The 23,343-nt window shown below is 37.9% G+C and overlaps 1 protein-coding gene across 15 annotated transcripts in view; it reads left to right on the top strand.

Annotated features, from left to right (window-relative positions):
* Positions 1-23,343, top strand: part of BBX (BBX high mobility group box domain containing) — a 292,190-nt gene that overhangs the window by 79,160 nt on the left and 189,687 nt on the right. The window lies entirely within an intron of this gene.

Genomic DNA, 23,343 nt, shown 5'->3' with positions numbered 1-23,343 from the left:
AGACCAGAAGGCTCTGGATGTATCTTTCTCAAAGGAGATTAGAAAATGTGTATAAATGCCTCTATTCAATGGTCAGAAGAGTAGGATTAAGAATAAGAATATAACCAACACTGGAGGAAATACGGAGGACTGTATATTGGTCCAGGCTATTATGTTATAAAACATTTTAGAAAATATTTAAAGTAGGAAAATATAACATTTTATCATGTACCTCTGGTAAGCTACTAGTGGCAGAGACCATTCAAACTACAAAGCAGCTTCTGCTTGACTTTAAGAATATTTTATCATGAAATTAACTTGAGAACTCTTGAATGTTAGCATATTTTAAATTTATTTTACAAACTTTGGAATTAAATTGTTTAAATTTATCAACATATAAACATGTCGATTCTGTTGTCCTTTTCCTCAAAGATGGTAATGCTTAAATCACTGAAAGCAGTTATTCATGAACAGAATAGGCTAGCGATTATTATAACTCAACCTAAATTATTCCCTTTAAGAGACTGTGCCATTTAAACTTGATTTCTTCTCAAGTATTTGCAAAGAGAGCTAATCTTCATGATCATAGAGGATAATGTTAACAAGTTAAATCTAATGCAGGCTTCTGAGAAGGAATCCCCTCTACACTATACCACACACAGACAGGTAGCCACCCTGACTGTATTTACCTTGGTCATTCCTAAGTGTAGCTGCATGCGAGAAACCCCTGGAAAGCTTTTAATATCTACCATTGCCTAGGCCCAATCCCAGTGATTCTGATTTAATTGGTCAGAGGTGGGGCCTGGGCATTGATAGACTTAAAACTGTTCCCAGGTATTTTCTAATGTGTAGCCAGAGTTGACAACAATTGCATTACCTGAATGTCCCCAATGCTGAAGCAGCCCATTCTGTTTTGGGTACTGTTTGTATGATACCAAATCTGCTTTGCTATGTGTCCTATTAGGTCTGAACTTTGTCTCCAGCAGCTCATCAGATATTCAGTATCTCTCCCCCAAGACTTAGCTTTTCCAGGAGAAATCGTCTTAGTTTTTTCAGTCTCGAGGGCTTGTTTTCTAGGTCCTTTCCCATTCTGGTCACTTCCTGTCATGGAATTGTGCTTGTTTTGTCAGTATCACTCCTAAGTAGGGTGTCCTGGGGATGGAGCCTATCATTCTAGAAGTGTGGTGTCCAGCACAGCATGCAGAGAATACAGTAAAGCTGCAACTCTCTTGTTCTGGACACTATACTTCTGTTGTTGGTGGCTAAGCTTACATTAACTTTTTTGGCAGTCATATCACACTGTTGACTCATGTTGAGCTCGAAGTCAGCTCAAGACTAAGTTCTTTTTCACATGAACTGTACTTAAGTCAGGCCTCTTCTACTCCATGCTTGGTGGACTTTTTTTCACTGTAGTACCAGGGTTTACATTTATACTTGGGAAACATAAGAAGAAAACCCAATGAATCAATTATTCCACACAGGGAGAGTGAGGTATCCAAACTGAAAGCCAGAAGTTTATTATATGCATATAGTAGCGATTTTAAAGAGTGTTCTAGACCATTCATTTGAATCTACAGTTAAATTTAATCTTGTTAATTCAGTCCATCTTTCCAGCATTTCTTCTGATTCATTACTCAGAGCTTGCTGTTCAAAGTTAGGAACCCATTTGACTGTGCAGTCTGTCTTAATGTTTGTATTCAATACTTGGTCAAATGCCTTTCCAAAATCAAAATACGTCCAGGGCATTCTCCTGAACTATTTGTGTAATATCTTTATTTAAAAGGAAATACATTGAAATTGTCATGGCTTTCTTGTTTAATGACAGAAATAGAAGAAAATATTTTGCAGATGAGCAGGTGACTTGTCTAAGATCACACAGTTTGCTACTGTCAAGGCTAGAACCCAAATCCAGCCCTGCTCATGTTCACCCCAGTGCTCTGTTGGTCAGACCACAAGTGCTGATGCCATTTGTCTTTTAGGGTAAGACTTCAGAGAAAACTGAAAGGAAATAAGGCCTCCATGGATGCTTCACTGTCTCTTTTGGGATATTTAATATTTAATCCCATAACACATAACCCAATCAGCTCTTTATTTGTTCTTAATTTACTGTTCTGCCCAAAGCAATGAAAGAGGAATAAAATGACTAGCCAGCATTCCTAAATTAATTGTAGAGAATAGTATTCTTAGGAGTTTGAGTATCCTAGCTCCCTTGGAAAGTTATTTCACCACCCCCCGAACCCCATACATACATGCAGTGGGTCAGAGTAGAGTAGTATCACTTTGTTCATAATGAATCACAGCATGGGAAGTTTATTTATTTATTTATTATTTATTTATTTTATTTTATTTTTGGCCGTGTTGGATCTTCGTTTCTGTGCGCGGGCCTTCTCTAGTTGTGGCGAGCGGGGCCCATTCTTCATCGCAGTGCGCGGGCCTCTCACTGTCGCGGCTTTTCTTGTTGTGGAGCACAGGCTCCAGACGCGCAGGCTCAGTAGTTGTGGCTCACGGGGCCCAGTTGCTCCGCGGCGTGTGAGATCTTCCCAGACCAGGGCTCGAACCCGTGTCCCCTGCATTGGCAGGCAGACTCTCAACCACTGCGCCACCAGGGAAGCCCAGAAAGTTTTTATATATTAAACGAGAGGCATATATAGCTCAACTTTTAAATTTGCAGATGAAGAAACTGAGGCCCAGGCACAAAAGGCTTCCTGTAGCCATGGTGCTTAGCAGAGTACTTAGTACCTAAGCATACTTAGTACATAGTAAATACTTAGTAAATACCTGGATATTGCACAGCTTTCTTCAATATTGTTTTCTTCTCTATATAGGAATTGGATTTTACCTTTCTTTTCCCCCAGCTTTGCCCTTGGGCATTTATTTCCATAACAGTGTTGAAATGGAACAGATTTTTCAAGAGTACCTATTACTTTAGAAAAGCTCCAGTGATACAGTAAAAGCTCAGATAACCAAGTTTATTTTTCCTGGTTTTTGACTTACAAGAAAATAAGCTCCTTTCCTCCCCTTTGAAATATTAATTTTAAACAATTCAGTTTGTTGTTGTTGTTTGTTTTTTAAAAAGACGAACTCCCAAAGAATGAATAGCCTGGGGTCAGTCTGTATACATTTAGCCTAAATGTGCACATCTTCATTAGGGTCCAATGAAAACTGATGCTCACAAGGCTGACCCTGATGTATGATAAGACTTGCAGTCAGTCACTGGTGATTTAATTATATTCACTATACGGTACTTACTAAAGCAAGAAAGTATTCCTTAATACATTTTAGAAAGTTTTTCGATAGCAGTAGTTGAAACAAAAAGGCCTTATAAGTAAATTTAGTCAGTCAAACGAAGCTACTCCTCCAGCTTTTTGGTTAATACAGGTTTGAGTGTATGTCCTCCTTCACAGTTTGGAAACAGCCCAGTTTTATTAACCTGAGGCTGGCAAAATATGAACACTAATATCCTGTGAAGCGGCACTTTTAGAGTATTCCTTGCTTCTTTTGCAAAACCCAGTAGTCCCAAGTTCTATTTCCTATTTTGTAAGCATATTTTATATCAATTAATGGTGGTTGTATTTTTACATGGCTATTCTTATCTTATATTCTGAAATCCATTCTCATGACCCATTCATTATTTTTATGCTTCATAATGATGCTTTTAACTAGATGTTTTTAACAGGAAATGAACATATAAATGTATACAGAACTATGAACCATGTGTACATGAACTATACAGAAGCACAGTTGAAAACTGTATGACAAATAGATGAAGGTATGATTACTAGTGGAATTAGTTAATTCTAGAGTAGTACTCAGTACAAAGTGTCCATGTGTAATTTTAAATCAACATGGGATATTGGAAAATAAACATGAAATTGGGAAATACAGATTCAGTACTTCTTGTAGAATTTTAAAATGTAAAGGTCTAAAGCCCTAACCTCTCTAAGGTACTATTCAGAAAGTGCGTAGAGACGTATTTTCTAAAGCTTCAAACAAATTTCTTTTTACATGGCACATCCCAACAGTCATTTTCCTATTTTTTTTTTCTGGTGTTATTGTTTTTATCATTAAGAAACTAAGTCGAACTTATCAAACTTTAGAAAGAATACTTTAGAAAGAAACCTAAACTTTAGGTTCAATTTTTAGTATTTATTTACAAAGCACGTGTTGCTTTTTACACAGTAAACTTAACACCTCTAACAAAGTGTGTGTGTGTGTGTGTGTGTGTGTGTGTGTGTATGTATGAAGTTGCCCTTAAAGCCCATAAAATGGCAAAGAAAAATTGCAAGAAAATAGTGCACTGGTTGCTAAATTATTCGTAATGAGTAAGCCTGTCTTAGTCTGTTCAGGTTGCTGTAACAAACTACCACAGACTGGGTGGCTTGTAAACAAAAAAACATTTATTTCTCATAGTCCTGGAGGTTGGAAGCCTGAGATCAGGGTGTTATCCTGGCCAGGTGAAGGCCCTCTTCTGGATCCCAGACTTCTTGTATCCTCACATGACAGAATGGCCAATTAAAGGGCAGTAATCCCGTTCAGGCAGACTCCATCCTCATGACCTAAGCACCTTACAAACGCCCCACCTCCTAATACTATCACATTGGGTATTAGGATTTCAACACATGTATTTGCGGGGGTGGGACACAAGCATTTAGACCAGAGCATTCTGCTGCTGGCCCCCCAGAATTCATGAACTTGTTACGTGCAGAAGGCGCTCACACCATCCCAGTAGCCCCAGCATCTTAACTGGTTCCAGGATTGACTCAAAAGTCTCATCTAAATATCATCTGTATCAGGTATGGGTAAGACTCAAGGGACGGTTCATCCTGAGACAAATTCCTCTTTAGCTGTGAACCTGTGAAATCAAACAAATTGTGTGCTTCCAGATTGTAATGGTAGTACAGGCATAGCATTAAACACTCCCATTCTAAGAGGGAGAAATAGGAAACAAGGGGGTGATAGTTCCTAAGCAAGTCAGAACCCAACAGGGCAAACAGCATCAAATCTTAAGGCTCAAGAATAATCTTCTTTAACTTGATGCTCTGCCTGCCAGGCCCACTGGGGCAGGAGCCCCACTTTCTGGACACACTAGAGCATCTCTGCCCCCAGGACTTTGCTGGGTGCAGTCCCGCAGCCTCTCTCCCAGGCAAGAATGGTACACCTGTGGCTCTGCTGGTTTGGAGTTGTAGGGACCTGCAGCCCCACTCTCACAGCTCTGCTGGGCACTGCCCTAGTGGAGGTCTCTGTGGTGGCCTTGCCCTTGCCATGGTGCCTTCTGCTTGGGTCTTGTGCCTCTAGCTCCAAGTGGCTCCTTCCCTTGAAATCAAGATGAAGATAGCCACTTCCCCACAGCTCTGCCGGAGTGGGGTCTGGCTCCCATGGCTTTGGGTGGGAGTCTTCTGGCCTGTTGATACCCAGGTATGCCCTCACCACTTTTGAAACTGAGTCGGAAGCCCTGATGATCTCTGAATTACCTTGTGCTGAATATCACACTTTTTTTTTTTTTTTTTGCCGTACGCAGGCCTCTCACTGTTGTGGCCTGTGCCGTTGCAGAGCACAGGCTCAGCGGCCATGGCTCACGGGCCCAGCCACTCCGCGGCATGTGGGATCTTCCCGGACCGGGGCACGAGCCCGTGTCCCCTGCATCGGCAGGCAGACTCTCAACCACTGCGCCACCAGGGAAGCCCAACATCACACGTTTGAAGCAGAATAGCTCTATGGTTCCCTTCTATGAATTTGAAGAAGTCTTGACAGCCAACCTTCATTTGTTCCTGTCTCCTTCCCTTCGGGTTCAGATTGCAGTTTTCTTGCTGGGGTGGCTGATTAAATCCCTGGTTCATACGCATACTCATCTTCTCATCAAAAGGTCTTTTGGCCACACCCTTAGTGGTCTCTCCCAAACATGCTTGCTTATTTTTTGTAATATGGATAAGCTTAGAGTTTCCCAAATTTTAAGTTTCTGCTTCCCTTTTGATTACAAATTCTGTCTTTAAGTCATCTCTTTCTTCTTCACGTTTTACTATAACATTCGAGGGAAGCCAGATGGTACCTTCAACACTTTGCTTAGAAAAAGGTTCAGCCAAATAGTCAGTTTTGTTGGATATTTCTATCTTGCACAAGATAGAACCACAAGTTCTATTTTCCACAAAATACTAGGACATGAGTGCAGTTTAGCCACGTTCTTTGCTGCTTTTTAACAAGGATTGCCTTTCCTTCAGTTTCCAATAACATATTCCTCATTTCCATCGGAGACCTCATCAGAATGGCCTTCACTGCCCATCTTTACACCAACATTCTGTTCAGGGCCACTTAGGTGTTCTTTAGGAAGACGGAGGCTTTCTCTGCAGCTCTTCTTTTGAGCCCTCACTAGAATAGCTTTTAATGGTCTGTTCACTGTAATGTAAGCTTTTTCTTACATGCACTTCAAAACTCTTCCAGCCTCTACCCATTACTCTCAGTTCCAAAGTCACTTCACATTTTTAGGTATTTGTTATAGCAGCACCACATTTTGAGTACCAATTTTCTGTCTTAGTCAATTCAAGGTGCTATGACAAAGTATCACAGACTGGGTGGCTTGTAAACAACAAACATTTATTTCTCACAGTTCTGCAGGCTAGAAATCTGAGATCACGGTCACAGATTTGACTATGAATGACAAAGCTTCTTACTAGGAGAATTATTATTATTATATTTCATATTTAGAAAGTTCCAAAGAAAATGGATGTTAAGTGTCTTTATCAAGTAGGTCTAAATTAACCTAAATAGATCACCAAAGCAAATATGTATGACTTGTGAATTGAAATATGTTATTTATACCTTAGATATTATCTTTGCATGAATCTTAGAATTATTTGATTCTTTTTATTAAAACACTTTAATTAGATTTATTTGAAGTTGTACAGTACTGTATAGGTATCTCTTTCATTATTCAATAAGGGACCTATCCTCATCTGAGGGTTCAGGAAAACCTGTCTTGGAGGAAGTGATAGATAAGATCTGATGAGTAGAAAATTAGGTAGATTGGGCTGGGAGTGGTGGGAGGGAATGCAGAGGCCCTGAGGTGATAAAGAGCAGGATGTCTAGGAGAAACTAGAAGAATAGTATGACTGGATTTTAGAAAAGAGTGAGAAAGGTGGAATCATTGAGGTGGAAACCAGAATATGTGGTACCTTGTGTGCTTTTATGAGATTACTGCAAACACAGTGGATAACATTGAAAGATTTTCGGCTAGAGAGTGAGGGGTTTGTATTTATGTTGCTACAGGAGGGATGCTTTTGAGGGAGGCACAAATGGGGATGTAGAAGTCAGTCAAGAGATTGTTTTAGTCATAACTTAGACCAGGAGGTGGCAGTGAAGATGAGAAGAAATGGACTGATTTACTGTGTATTTAGAAACTTGAATTAACGATGTTTTATGATTGACTAGATGTGTGAGAGTGAGACAGAGGAAACCACACATTAACAGTAATAACGTCTGATGCATTGATGATATAGTAACAACTACCGAAACAGGGACAGCCCCAAGAGAAGCAGATCTGTTGGCTGAACTTCTGAAGAGAGGAAGTGGCAGAAGGTAATTGAAGCCTCCAGAATGAATGATGTTAGCTAAGGGGGAATGTAGAGTGAGAGGAAATTTGACTTGGTAATCCTAGTCCAAGGCCTTGCAAGGAGACTCTTACCCCAAGGAATGACAACATGAAGAAGTACACACTTCTCACCTGCTTTTTGTTTGCTGTTGTTGTTGAATCAGTATTGCTTTATAGTTTTTTAACTAAACTTTTAATTTCAAGGTAATTGTCAATTCATGTGCAGTTATCAAAAATTATATGGAGAGATCCCATGTACCTTTTATTCATGTTCCCCCCAGTGATAACTTTTTGCAAAACTATGGTAAAATATCATAGCCAGAGTATCAGCATATATACAGACAACATGTAGAATGTTTCCATCACCTCAAGGATACCTCATGTTGCCTTTTTTATTGTCACATCCACTTCCCTCTTGCCCTCTCCCCCTTTATAATTGCTTGCAATCGCTCATCTGTTTCCCATTTCTGTAATTGTGTCACTTTAGGAATGTTATAGAAATAAGGTTGTATGGTACATAGTCTTTTGAGATTGACTTTTTCATTCAGCATAATTCTCTGGAGATTCATGCAAGTTGTGTGTATCAATACAGTTGACTCTTAATATGGGTTTGAACTGTGCAGGTCCACTGAAACATGGATTTTTTTCAGTAAATATGTTAACACAGTACTACACGATCTATGGTTGGTTGAAATCATGGAGGGTCGACAGTAAAGTCACACACAAGTTTTGATTGTGTGGTGGGGAGAGGGGGTTGGCACCCCTAACCCCTGTGTTGTTTAAAGGTCAACTGTATACTCTGTGGTAAAATGTCTTTTCATGAATTTTGTTCATTTTCTAATTGAATTGTTTTTTTTTTTTTTACTGTTGTGTTTTGACAGTTCTAGATAATAGTTGTCAGGTATGTGGTTGGCATGTATTTTTTCCCAATCTATATCTTACCTTTTCATCTTCTTTATAGGGTTTTTGGCAGAGCAAAAGTTTTGAATTTTGTTGGAGTTCAGTTTTTCCTTTTATGGATTGTGTTTTTGGTGTCAAGTCCAAGTCCAAGAACTCTTTACCTAGCCCTACATTCTGAAGACTTTTTGTTTTTTTTCTCTTTTTCTCTTTATAGTTTTGTGTTTGACATTTAAATTCATGATTCATTGTGAGTTAATGTTTGTATAAGATGTGTTTCTTAGGATGAGGTCCTTTGGATGGACCTATGGATGTCCAGTTGCTCCAGCACCATTGGTTTGAAAGCTAAGTTGCTTTTGTGCCTTGGTCAAAAATAGGATAGGCATATTTATATGGGTCTATTTCTGGTTCTCTATTCTGTTTCATTGATCTATTGTATCTGCTCCTCCAGCAATATCATGCATTCTTAATTATTACTGTAGCTATATATTAGGTCTTGAAATCAGATAGACTGATTTCGTTCTTCTTTTTCAAAATTGTTTTAGCCATTCTAGTTGCTTGCCTTTCTATATAAAGTCTAGACTAATCTTGTTTCTATCTACTGCATCTTCAAAAATCTTGCTGGGACTTTTTTTTTTTTTTTAAGGAATTGTGTTAAATCTGTATATCAGTATCAGTTTGGGGAGAATTTACATTTTTATTATGTTTAGTCTTCCATTTCTTGAACACAGTGTATCTCTTCATTTATTTAGATCTTTGATTTTTTTAATCAGCATTTTGTACTTTTCAGCATCCATGTGTTGGACATGTTTTTATTAGATTTACAATTAATTACTTCATTTTAAAAACTACTGTAAATGGTATTACATTTTTTTTTTTTTTGATTTAGTTTTTTGGCAGTGCCGTGCGGCATGTAGGATCTTAGTTCCCCGGCCAGGGATAAAACCCGTGCCCCCCAGGGCTTCCCTGGTGGCGCAGTGGTTGAGAGTCTGGCTGCTGATGCAGGGGACACGGGTTCGTGCCCCGGTCCGGGAAGATCCCACATGCCGCGGAGCGGCTGGGCCTGTGAGCCATGGCCGCTGAGCCTGCGTGTCCAGAGCCTGCGCTCTGCAACGGGAGAGGCCACAACAGTGAGAGGCCCGGGTACCTCAAAAAACAAAAAAACAAAAAACAAAAAACAACAACAACAACGACAAAAAATCCCGTGCCCCCTGCATTAGAAGTGCAGAGTCTTAACCACTGGACCACCAGGGAAGTCCAGTGGTATTTATTGTATTTTTAATTTTGGTGTCTACATGTTTACTTCTAGTATATAAAAACATTAATTTTGATGGCCATATGTTCATCACTCATAAATAAAAATATAATTGATTTTTGTATGTTTAAGTTATGACCTTATAAGTTCACATACTCATTTTAGAAACTGTTTTTATAGATTCCTTGGAATTTTCCATATAGATAATCATGTCATCTGCAAATAGGGATGGTTTTATTTCTTCTTTTCAGGATTATATGCCTTTTATTCATTTCCTTGATTAACTGTGCTGGCAGAACTACCAGCACTACATAAGAAGAGTAATGAGAGTGGATATTTTTGTGTTGTTCCTGATCTTAGGAAAAAGGCATTCAATATTTTAGTGTTATAATGTTAGCTATACATTATTTTTAGATGCTCTTCATCAAATTGAAGACATTTTCCTCAATTCCTCTTACTGAAAATTTTTATCATGAATGGATGTTGAATATTGTTGAGTACTTTTTCTGAATCAATTGATATGATCATATGATATTTCTCTTTTTACCAGTTAATGTGGTGGATTGTATTAATTGATTTTTGAATATTGAACTATCCTTGTATTCCTGAAATAAATCTCTGGTTATGCTATATAATTCTTTTTATATATTGTTGAATTCTATTTGCTAATATTTTGTTAACGATTCTTGCCTCAGTGCTAATGAGGAATATTGTTTTATAGTTTTCCTTTTTGGTACTATCTTTGTCTGGTTTTGGTATCAAGGTAACACCAAAATCATTTTTCTATTTTTAGTTTCATTGATTTCTTCTCCTTATTATTTCCTTAATTTCTACTTGTTTGGGTTCATCTGGATCTTTTTCCAGGTTCTTGAGGTAGGAGTTTAAATTACTGATTTGGAAGATTTTCTTTTCCACGAGAAAGCATTGAGTGCTACACACTCCCCTCTCAGCACTGCTTTTGCTAGTTTCCACAAATTTTGTTAGGCTGTATTTTCATTTTCCTTCAGTTAAATGTGTTTTTAAAAAATTTCCCTTGAGACTTTTGATTCATGGATTATGTATAAGTATATTGTTAGTTTTCAAGCATTAAGGAGTTTTCCTGTTATCTTTCTGTTAATGACTTCTAATTTGATTGTATTGTGATCAGAGAACACAATCCTAAGATTTTAATTTCTTTAAATTTGTTGATGAACTTGTTTTATAGCCTAGCATATAGTCTTTCTTGGTATGTATTCCTTGGACACTTGAAAAAGAATGTGTATTCTGCTGTTGTTGGGTCAAGTGTTCTATAAATGTTGATTAGATCCTGTATTTTGATGATGTTGTTGAGATCTTGTATATTCTTTCTGACTTTCTCTCTAGTCATTCAGTCAATTCCTGAGAGAGGTTTGTTGACATCTCACACTCTCATATCTGTTCGATAGGTTTTTATTTTACATAGTTTATAGATCTGTTATTAGTACATACATATTATAGGATTGCTCTATCTTCTTGGTGGTATGACCCTTTTATCATGAGTCCCTTAATGCTCCTTTCTTTCCCTGTGTCTGGTGATTTTCTTTTAAGTCTACTTTTCTGATTAATATAGCATTCTTGCTTTATTTTGATTAATGTTTGCAGGATATGCCATTTACATTCTTTTACTTTGACCTACCTATGTCACTGTATTTGAAGTGAGTTTTTTGTAGCATATAGTTAGATCATGTTTTTTAACCCACTGCCAATCTGGCTTTTTAGTTAGTACATTTACTTCCACTTTCTTTATGTCCCTTTACTTCCTGCATTTATAATACAGTGTCTTAAATACTTTACATACATTTAGAACTGTATTAGACACTGTTATAATTTGTTAAAACCATCAAAAATAACTTAGAAAGAGAAGAAGGAAAGCATATTGTATTTACCCATATTTTTGCTAATGTTCTTTTTTCTTCCTTATATTCTGAGGTTCCTTCTTTTGTTTTTTCCTTTTTGTTTATTAAATTTCTTTAGCTGCTTTTTTTGGTTATGTCTGTTGGTGAAAATTCTCTTGAGTTTTCCTTCATCCGATAATGTCTTTATTTTCATTTCCTTCCTGAGGGGTATTTTCACTGGGTATAGTATTCTCGGTTGACAGTTCTGTTCTTTAAGCACTTGAAAAATTGCCACTGCCTTCTCATCTCCATGGTTTCTAGTTTGATTATGATGTGTCTTGGTATATGTTGCTTGCCAGATTTGGAAAGTTTTCAACCATTATTTGCTTGAGCACTTTCTCAGCCTTGCCCTTTTTTGTCCTTCCTTCCTGGATTGCAATAGCATGGATTTTAAACTTTTGTTATTATTTCATAGATCCCTGAGGCTCTGTTTAGAATTTTTAGAAATTTTTCTTTCTTTTGTTCCAGTTGCATAATATCTATTGTTTTCTTTTCTAATTCACTGATCCTTTCCTCTGTCCCCTCCACTCTGCCTTTGTGCCCATTCTTTAAGTTTTAAATTTTGGTTATTGTGATTCTCAGTTCCAAAATTTCCATTTGGTTCTTTTTTATATCTTCTATTTATTTGCTGAGACATATTATGTTTTCATTTGTTTCAGGTATGTTTGCAGCTACTCACTGAAACATTTTTAAAATAATGGCTGCTTCAAAATCTTTGTCAGATAATTTTAACATCTCATCTTTAATTTATCATCTGTTAATTGTTTTATTTTGTTTTTTTTTCCATTCAAGTTGAGACAGTCTTGCTTTTGGTATGTGAAGTGACTTTCAATTGAAACCTGGATATTTTGGGCATTATCTTGTGAATCTTTGGATCTTACATAAACCTCCTGTTTTAGCTGACTTCCTCTGACACTGCTGTAGCAGGGGCAAGGAATGGCACCATCTTATTACTGCCAGGTTGGAAGAGAAATCTAGTTTTCTGCACTTGGCCTCCGTTGACATCCAAAGTAGAGAGGGACTCCTTGGTACTTCTGGGCAGAGGTGGGAGGTCCCATTCATCACTAGGCCTCTGAGGATACCACTGCAGCTGAATGGGTCAGGAGTGTCTCATTACTGCTTTATGCATGGCCTCCACTGACACCAAGGGTCAGGGTCAGTGGTGGCCTCTTTACTGCTGGACAGTGGTCAAAATCCTGATGTGTCTTCACTAGGCCTCTTCTGATACCACTCAAGTGGGGAAAGAGAGGGAAACATTATTACTGCTAGGTGGGAGATGAAAGTTTATGTCTGCACATGATCTCCATTGACTATATGGAGGGGGAGAGGGAGGACTTGGACTTGTTACTGTCTGATAGGATGAAAACCCACCTCCCTACTCATCCTTCTATGACACTACTCCATTAAAGGTGTTGGGGACCATAGTTTTTTCTGTCATGTTTGTTTCAGGTAGTACAGTTATTGTCTAGAAATTTTCTGTCTTGCTAGGCTTTCCTAGTCCTTTGGCTGGAGAGAGCTAACCTTTGTTGGGACTTTTTGGTCTGTGCCTCATTGGCATTTCTGGGTTGCTGGCTTCTTCAGTTCCAAGTCTAGGACATACAGGGTGAAAAGAAGAGCCAGGGATCTCAAAACTGTGTTGCTCCTTGGGTCGTGAAGTCCCTAGCTAGCTTGCCTTTTTCTCCTCCTTTCAGAGTCTTCTTATGATTGTTTGGTATGTAGTGTCTAGTGTTTTTAGTTGTATTTAGTGAGAGCATTAGGGATAAGTATGTTTGTACCACCTTTCTGGAAGTAAAATTTCCTCACCTGTTTCTTAATGTGGTAGAGAAGATGAAAATACTGCAAAGATGGTATTATGTAGAACATAGCTTGGAATTCCCAGGTGGAATTATTAATATTGGAATGGGTCTTCCAAAGACAGAGAGATTATTACCTCAGGTACTTTGGATATCCTTCAGTTTGAAGGCCTGAGTTGATGCCTGGTAACTGACAGTGACACAGTGTTTTTGATTTTCGTTCCATGTGCTATTTTGGTCTTGGTTTTGTGTATACAATAGAACAGGAAACATATTGGGTAAGATTACACCTTTCTAAGTCATTTTCAGTTCTGATGCTGTTTAGTTGATTCCACCGGGTTTTAGTGCAATGGGCCAAATGTCCTTTCAATCAGTAAATTGATACTACTCATCTCTTACAAATGCTTTTATTCATAAATACTCCAGCAGTTTATTATTTTTTTTAAAACTTTGGGCTTAAAACTTTTTGTTTATTAAACATTTTAGATTAACTGGCAATAAAATTGGCTTTTGGTGTGTATAACTCTATTTATTTAAAACATGAATAGATTTTATGTACAGTTCAATGTTCACATTTATAAAGTTCCATTCCTCCCCCTCCAACTTTTCTTATGTTATTTGTAGTCATACCCTTCTCCCAACCCCAACTCCTGCCAACACTGTTTTTTTTCTTCATTACAATAGTTTTGTCTTTTGGAGCATGTGATACAAATTGAATCTTTTGAGACTGTTTTTTTTCACTTACTGTAGTACCTGAGGTTCACCCAAGTTGTTGCATCAATAGCTCATTCTTTTTTTCTGCTGAGTGGTGTTCCATTATGTATGTATTGGAGTTTATCTATTTACCCGTCAGGTTGTTTCCAATTTATGGCAATCATGAATAAAGCCACCATAAGCGTTCATGTAGAGATTTTCGTGTGAACATATGCATTGATTTCTTCTGGGTTAATACCTAGGAATAAGTAGGATTGCCCGTTTATATCGTAAGCACATATTTATATGAGGAATATCCAAACTTTTCCAGAGCACTGTACCACCTTTAAGTCCTTTTTTTTTTTTGTCATCTTCAAGAGTGTTTGCCTTCACTTGTTGGAGGATTTTAAAAATCTTTGTCAAATAAGTTTGACATCTGCATTGTTTCAGAATTGGGTCTGTTGATTATCTTTTCCTATGCAAGTTGAGATTTTTCTTATTTCTTCATACGCTGACTGACTTTGGGTTTTATCCTGGACATTTTGATTGTTATGAAACTCTGGGTTTTTTTATAAAGTCTATGGAAAATTGTGATATTTTAGTTTTAGTAGGAAATTGATTCAGGTAAGTTCAGGATTCAAGTTCAAGCTGGATATCTGTGAATTGTTTTCTAGGTCAGTTCTCTTTTTAAAGCCTTTTCAGTGTTATTTGGATTTGTCTCCTTATTTGCCACCCAGTGGCCAATCTGAGAATTGAGCCGTGCTCTATCCAGTAGTTCAGTTCTCAGTGTCTTGTGTACTGCTTAGGATCAGATCCATGCATGTGTAGTTTGGGATGAGACCAAGAGTTAATAAAGAACTCCTCTTTACCATCTCCCACTTTCATTTTTTTTAAAGTCTTTATTGAATTTGTTACAATATTGCTTCTGTTTTATGTTTTGGTTTTTGGGCCCTGAGGCATGTGGGGCCTTAGCTCCCCGACCAGGGATTGAACCCACACCCCTGGCATTGGAAGGCGATGTCTTAACCACTGGACTGCCAGGGAAGTTCCCCACTTTTCATTTTGATTCTCTGGTTGAAAAGCTGGGGCTTTAGTTACCATGGTCTACTATGCACGTCCCATGATTGTACCCGTGTCTGGGAGTAAGTGGTGGGAGGATAAAGAGGTAGGTTTGCCCCACCCTCTTGGAACCAATGTACCTCCAATCAAAGATGAAGTTTCCCCTTTAGATTTTTTGTTCCTGTTGGTTCCTGTTTTTGCCGCCTCTCTTTGGTACCACAGAAATCTAGAAGTCCAGCACAAGAGAGAATGGAGAAGACGGTACTTCAGAATTTGTCGTTCTTCCATTATTTTCCTGCTACTTAAATAGCTGTGGCATATATTCTGTCCAGGTTTTATAGCTACATTTAGTGGGACAGACAAGGTGGAGTATATTTACTTCCTTTTACCCAGACTGGAACCCATAGGGCTTGCTTTAGTGTTGAAATAATTAATGGAAAGAGCAGAGGTAGGTCCAGATTTTGCTGGTGTCTGAGGGCGCTCTTTAAGAAAAGCAAGACAAGTTATGAACATGAAATTAGGCACATTGTTCTTGGGTTGGGCTGCGAAAGTGAAGGACTCTGAAGCTTAAGCTTCATTGGCATTAATAAAAAAAATCTGCCTTTGGGGAAAAGATAAAACATGAATAGATATTGATTATGGGCCAGCATTATACAGGGTTTTTTTTTTTTTTTTTGCGCGATACGCAGGCCTCTCACTGTTGTGGCCTCTCCCGCTGCGGAGCACAGGCTCCGGACGCGTAGGCTCAGCGGCCATGGCTCACGGGCCCAGCCGCTCCGCGGCACGTGGGATCCTCCCGGACCGGGGCACGAACCCGTGTCCCCTGCATCGGCAGGCGGACTCTCAACCACTGCGCCACCAGGGAAGCCCCTACAGGGTGTTTTTTATTCATGTTTTGTTTTAATTTAATATTCATAAAAATAAAAATGCAACTCATTTATCCCCATTATGCACATGAGAAAAACAGATTTAGAATGGTTAAATCATACAGATATAAGGGGCTTAATAACTCTAATTCCAAAGCACATGGTCTTTCTCCTACCCATAGTACTTTGTGAAATAAATAGAGATTAGGAGAACCAGTATAGGCTCATGGTTAAGAGCATAGGATCAGAAGCCAGACTGCTGCCGGGGTTTAGTCGTAGCTTTGCCATTGATTATGTGTGTTTTTGAGAAAGTTCCTTAACCTTTCCTTACCTCTATATGTCTGTAACATGGGGATAATAGTACCTACCTCCTAGGTTGATGTGAGGATTAAATGGTTAATATTTAATAGCATTTAGAATAGCTTCTGGCATATAATAAGTGATTTTATCCACCATTTACATTTGTGCATTTAGATAAAGTCAAATTGTATGTGCTGTGTTAGCAGCCTTAGTTCTTGAACTACAGAGGCAAATTATAAGAAAAGGGGATTTTTACTTCTACATAAGCCATATTACATATTCGGAATACAAGCTGAGACATAACCATTAGTAAAATAGGTTACATATTATATAATCAATACTTTTATTTTCTGTGAAGAATTAAAAAAATTTTTTTAAGTTTAGGGATGCTAATCTATTTAACAACAAAGCTAGAAGAAATGTTCTATATGGGTGATTTGAAAATCCAGACTATTACAAGTTAAATGTTTTGGGGAAATGGCCAAATAATAACACAGGGGTAGAAAAGCTCTACAGAAAGAAAAATATCCCTCTTCCTAGATATATTTAAAGTTTTAAACACTCCCAGGCTCTTCTGTAAAATGGAGACAGTAGAAGCATCAGTCTGTATTAGTTACCTATGGAAGTATAACAGATTGACATGAAACTTAAAACATTTATTATCTCACAGCTTCTGTGGGTCGGGAATTTGGGAGTGGCTTAGCTGGGTGACCCTGGGCGGGGTTCCTGTGAAGCCTTGCCGGGGGTGGTGGATTACTTTAAGATGGTTCACTCACAGGCCTGGCTAGATTGTGCCTGGTTGGCAGGAGGGTTCATGAGCTTCCCAGTCACATGGACCTTTTCTTAGGACTTACAGATTGTCGTCATGTTTTTGCATCCCCCAGAGCAAGGAGTTGAAGAACCATTAAGGCAGAAGTCATAGTGTCTTCTGTGTGACCCAGCCTCAGAATTCTCTTTGATTTCTGCAATACCCTGTTGGTTACACAGGTGTTCCCTGTTCAGTGTGGACGGGGACTTCTAGGAGGCGGGGGTGGGGGTGTGGGGGGCATCTCGGAGACTGGCCAAGACTTAATCTTATAGGGTTATTTTAACTATTAAATGAGATTATCCCAGTGAAGCTTCTGGAAGCTGGTAGGTGCCCCATGCAATACCTGTTTGATTAGTGTGTTTTTCATTGCCGGTCTCGATCAATAGAAATCAGTTTCTAGATGTTTCCCAAATGCAGAGGAAGCTTTATGCATCTTTATGGAAGAGAGAATTCTGATGAGGAAAGTCTTCAAACTGTTCCTGTAATTGTTAATTTGTTTAGAAGCTAGGGTGATTAGAGTTTGAGGCAAGAATATTGATAAATGCTATAAGCAAGAATTTTGACTCACAGTGAACTCACTTAATTTTATTACCACCTAGCACGTGATCATGGAGGAAAAATAGTGTATTTTAAATCTGATGCATGCATTTTTGTATGTGATTGAATATTATTTAAGTTCTACTTTCTCTAAGGTTAAATAGGTTCAAAATATTTTTTTCTTTTCTATGTGCACTATATCTTACCGTTGATGATGGTATAAGTATGGCTTATTTTGAGGAGGACATTTACCAAATTATTTAGAAAATGATAAATAACAAGAATGTACAATGGTTATTTCTGTTCGTTGTGAAAAAGAAAGCATGACGAGTACTCTCTTATTTAATGGTTTTCTTTCAATGGTAACAAATATTTGGCCACTGGAGGGCTCCATATTTAAAAAAATTATATTAAAAGATAAAAATGCTCACTGCAACAATTTTAAACAGCACAGAAAGATTTAAAGGGCTCCTTATTTTTTAGTAAAGATATTGAATTAAATACTTGCTGGTTATAAATGAAAATGGTGTGCGTGTGCAAGTAAAGTGTATTTAATAGGTGTTTGCTTCCTCCTTTTTCTTATATTGGAATGAAAATAAAACATAGAATTCCTTCATAAATAAAATATCTCCCAACTCTGATATCAAAATATAAAACTAGTCACTTGAAAGCCCCTCAGTAAACAGAGAGGTTGAGATAGATTAAATAATTTTTTCTCATCTTTCTCTCCTATATGTACTATTTTTATGTGAGGAAACGTCTTATTTTAGGGTTCATTGAGATTATTTCCATTTAGTTTAACGAACTTTCAGTTATGTCAGTGAATGCTGTGACATAATTAATAAAATTCACAGAACATTAGGAGACATTTTGAAAATTGAACCAAAACAAAAGTAGATGTGGCATCAGATAGTTGGCAATCACCGGTTTTTAGTCTTTGTATTTGATATTGGCATTTCTTTGATCCAGATGTATAGTTTACATTGTTATTATGCACTGCAACCTGAGAGCTTCAGGGTTTATTTTCCAGTATTAAAGTAAAATGAGAACTTAAAAAATTGAGAAATTAGAAACTCTTATAACAGGTGTCAGAACCTGAAGGTAGACTCTTTTTGTCTAGAGAAATTCTAGATAGGAAACTACCATGTTCCTCAAAAACAGCATTTTTACTTCCTTGATCTCTCCAACTTTAAAGAAGTGTTTTGATTTATTTATAATTGTGAAATGTTTCCTTTTTACATGTTTGATCTGAACGTGGGGAAGCCTGCAATTTCTAGGGTAGTTAAGCATTTTTTTCTCCTGATAAGAAGATGTGGGTCTCTTTGTGCTGAGCTTGCAGAGCTGAGGCTGTGTGTTTTGGGTGATGTGAGTAGCTAAGCTCCCCAGTTATTCAGTAGCTTTGTCCCTTAGCACTTCCTCTTCATAAAGGAAGCTGTAATGCTAATTAATTGCTAATGAGGGGGAAATAAACCAAAACCAAAGTGAAACAAAGTAAAAAACAAACAACTTCTAAACTTGTTCATTTGAAAACTATCCAGGGTCTATGAATATATAAATCCTCCAAAATATGAATACCAAAATATAAATACAAAAAATCATGCAAGGTAGTAGTCCCTAAGTTACTACTAATTATGCACATGTTGTTGAGGCAGTGTATGGAATCATTTGTTTTTTGAAAAGCCACCACAGGCATCCTCACTGATTATTCTCATTTAAGTGGTTTTATTCTCATTTTAGTGGTTTCAGGATAGGAAGTGCCTGGGCCTCTGCATTTTAAAAAGTGTCTCCTGTGATTGTGTTTTGTTGTCTGGATTGAGAGCGATTGACTCAAAAGGAAGCTGCATTGTGGAAACTTTTTGAGGCCCCTTCAAGTTCTGATTAGTTAAACAAATGTCTCAGAGTAAATACAGCTACTCTTTATATTTGAATATGTTCTCTCCTCACCCTCAACTTACCCCAGAGAAAAAAACCAAACTTGGGGTTATTTTGGTTGCTGACGTTGCCTCCATTAATTTGAATTGAACCACTTAAATTTCTGGGGTAAGGAGTGGGGAAAGTGATTCTAGATTTTCAGATAGGGTTTGCCTCATCCTGATGAGTTTGTCATTTCTGTTACCCACTAAAGCAGTTAGTTTATCTTTTCACTTTTAAACCAGTTCTCACAGAAAATAGGATATGGTCTGGTAATTCTGTGAGTGAAATATGCTTTGGCATGTAGAGATCTTTTTTGCAATGCTTAGGGATTGTAAACATAAGGAAAAGTCGTGGAAGAGCAATGTATGCTACCGGCAGGCTACAGGGTGCTGTAGGGAAAGGGGACTTCAGGATCAGCAGGCCCCCCCCAGACCACAGGTCACTCCAACTTTTCAAAATACTCAACAGTGTCAGTCATGGGTAATGAGCCCTCATGCTTCTTTCCTGACTGTTCTCAAAATGATGAGGGAAGTGTCAAAAGGCAGGCTGTGAAGGTTCCCTGAGATTTCAGTCCTGGGCCCCCCGTCCTCCCCATTCTTCGGAGGTGAGGACCCTGGATGACACTTCTCAACCATAGGTTTAGCCTGTGCGTGTTGGGATGACTCACAAATTCTGCTGTCTCCTCCACTTTTTTCTGGTTCACTCCGTGTAACAAAGAGGTCACAACTGGGTCTCTGCCGACTAGAGTAAGCTGTTCTGCGATATCCTCTGCCCTAACCACCAGGATGCCCTGCTTTTCCACCACAGTAGGGCAATATCACCTTGCCCCTCTGCCCAGGCCTCCAAGCCCTTGGGCTCACTTTGGGCTCTTCCCCCATTTCACTCAGCACATCTGACTGTTGCCTAATCACATCTACCTCATAAAGTGCCCCGAGCAGGCAGTCATGTTAGTAAACTACTTGCATGAAAATAGTGAAGTTATTTAGGTTAAAAGGAAGAAGAAAATTACCATAGAATATCTGTATGGTGGGAGAAGGTTAAATGTTAGGAAAAAGATCAAAATTTCAAGTAAGTCTTCTGGTTTAGGGTATCTAGAAGATTTGAATTAAGCATTGTGTTTGGTGTGTAGTGTAAGTTTTATTCTTGCATGTTTGGGCTGGAACCATTCTTTTTGCTTAGAATTAGCTTAAAAAAAAAGAAAAAGGAAAAGCTGATAATTTAAGATAAACTTGGGGGTTCTGGTTTGTTTTTAAAGACATTGTCTTTTTTAGGAGGAGGTCTCTTGCGTATAAATATTACCAGTGCATGCATTCTTCTTGCTATTTGTGGATTATCCATAGCAACCTGGTGACATTTCAATCAGATCAGTTTTCCTTAGCTACCAAAGACTCCTTAACTTCTCTCCAGTTGCTGTCTTTCTGACCTGTATTTAAGAAATGTAAAATTGATTTTATTTTTAGCTACAAGAAAAAGCTATGGTAGTTATTTAAATTTTTTTATACTTGAAAACTTTTCAAATTATTTTTGCATATATTTTATCACTTTAAGAAAATTCATTTATGGGAAGACAGAGTATTCCAAAGTGAATTGAAAATGGTTTTTAGAATACTTAATCTAGTTGTCTTCCATAAGCACTGGCAAGCAAGAGCTGGCTAGTGGGAATTACAGATCCTAGTGGGAATCTTCTGTGGCATCTTAGAAATGCTTGTTTCTACTTGTTTGTTAGTGCTTTTCAGTTTTTGGAAGTGTCTACGTGTATCTACTTGTAATTTAAAGTTCATTTTTATTGAGGAAATATGATTTCTAAAGTTAAGGTTGTGGGAGTTTGTTTTTTGCTTTTATGTCAGGTGTTTGGGATAACCTTCAGAGAAGGGTTCACGCAATAAAAATGTACAATTGCAAAAAGAACTCACCGGGCGGATATCAAAGTAGTTATCTGTACAGTGGAATTTTAACTGAAAGGGAATGTCCTCTGGCAGGGGAACAATGGCACAATCCCTTAGGAAGTCAATTATAAGGTATGTTAATCCTACCAAAATATTAACCTCATGATCTTCGATGCCAGGGTGTATTCGCCACCCTGCAAGTTCAGCTAAAAATATGCCAAACGGCAAATTTCATAAGATAATGAAATAAAAATGTGGACCTAAGTCTGTAAGATACAGATTAAAAAATAAAATCCCTAGCCAAATGTGAGTGTTTGACAAATCCTTTGCTCTCTTACAATTAGTGGCCTAGTCTTTTGGGATGTTCATAAAATAATGATTTAAAACATACACATTGAGAAGGCATGTGGTTAAATAACTTACCCATCTAGTAATTTTTACTCTGAAAATTTTTTTCACATTTGTGAAGTTGATGAGTATAACTGTACTATTGGTGGCTATGTCTTCTTAATATATAAAATTAAAAAACCATATTATATCAATTACTGTAATAATTTTTTAATAGATTTGAATGTCTAAAAAGTTTTGGATTTCAAAGAGCAGTTTTATGAAAATAATAGTACTTCATATTTATTTTTAATTTCTTATATTAAACCAGTTTGAATTCAGTGTAACAATATGAACATAAGCTTAGTAGGTGATTGAATTGTATTAATATTAAATCTTTTGATTTTATGAAAAGATCTGTGTAGACTTTTAATAGAAACTAGCATCAGATCAATTTCCAGTTCCTTAAACAGTTTGACTAATAACTAACATTCGTTATGATTTAAAGTGCATATAGCCTAAACTTTCCTTTGGTATGTTACTGCACTAGCACATTTGACATTTGGATCAAGGGCATAGAGCTGTGGTTGCTGGGCATCATGACTGTTGGGCATGATGGATTCCAAGCCTCATGGCTTCCAGCTTTTATTTGCTTTGATTTCAGAAAGCTAGAGAATCTTGAAATGTTTGGATCTTAGACTCTGATCTGGCTTAGCGACCAGCCCTCAGTGCCCATACAGTAACTCCTAAAGTTTCTGTTTGAACATCTCCATTGATGGATAAATATCTAAGAGATACTCACTTCACTTTCAGACAGATCTGATGGTTAGAGAGTGTTCCCTCATACTGAATACCTCAAACTGCCTCCTAGAAACATCTGTTAATTGATGCCCATTTTAAACTCTGAAACGACTATATAAAATTATGTCTTTGATGCCTCTTCTTTATAAGACTCCAAAAGGATATGAAAACAGCACTTCTTTTCCAGAGTAATATTTTCATTGCCTTCAACCATTTTGCCCCTAACTGGGTTGCTTGGCTCCTGTCCATAATCTCTCAATGGTCTGGTCTAGAGGGACTTTAGTTCTTTCTGTCCTCACTTGGTAAGACAGACAGCACCAGGTAGAGCGGGCTCTCATTCCCTCTTGCTGGACAGTGTAGTTCTGCTAAATTCGATTTCCTTTTGAGTACTTTACATTGCTGACTCATATTGCAATAAGTCATTTTACATGCTTTTCAGTTAAGGTAGGGATCCCCTGTTTGCTACTTTCAGACTTTTCTTATTCATCCCATTGATGCTACTCAGTTTAGACTAACCGTTACATTTCGGTGATATAAAAGCTGATAGGGACTTCCCTCGTGGTGCAGTGGTTAAGAATCCGCCTGCCAATGCAGGGAACACAGGGTTGAGCCCTGCTGGGAAGATCCCACATGTCGCGGAGCAACTAAGCCTATGTGCCACAACTACTAAGCCTGCGCTCTAGAGCTCACGAGCCACAACTACTGAAGCCCGCACACCTAGAGCTCATGCTCC

This window comes from Kogia breviceps, chromosome 5 (assembly GCF_026419965.1).
Source record: "Kogia breviceps isolate mKogBre1 chromosome 5, mKogBre1 haplotype 1, whole genome shotgun sequence".
In the NCBI taxonomy this organism is placed as follows: Eukaryota; Metazoa; Chordata; class Mammalia; order Artiodactyla; family Physeteridae; genus Kogia; species Kogia breviceps.
This window is presented reverse-complemented; position numbering and strand designations above follow the sequence as displayed.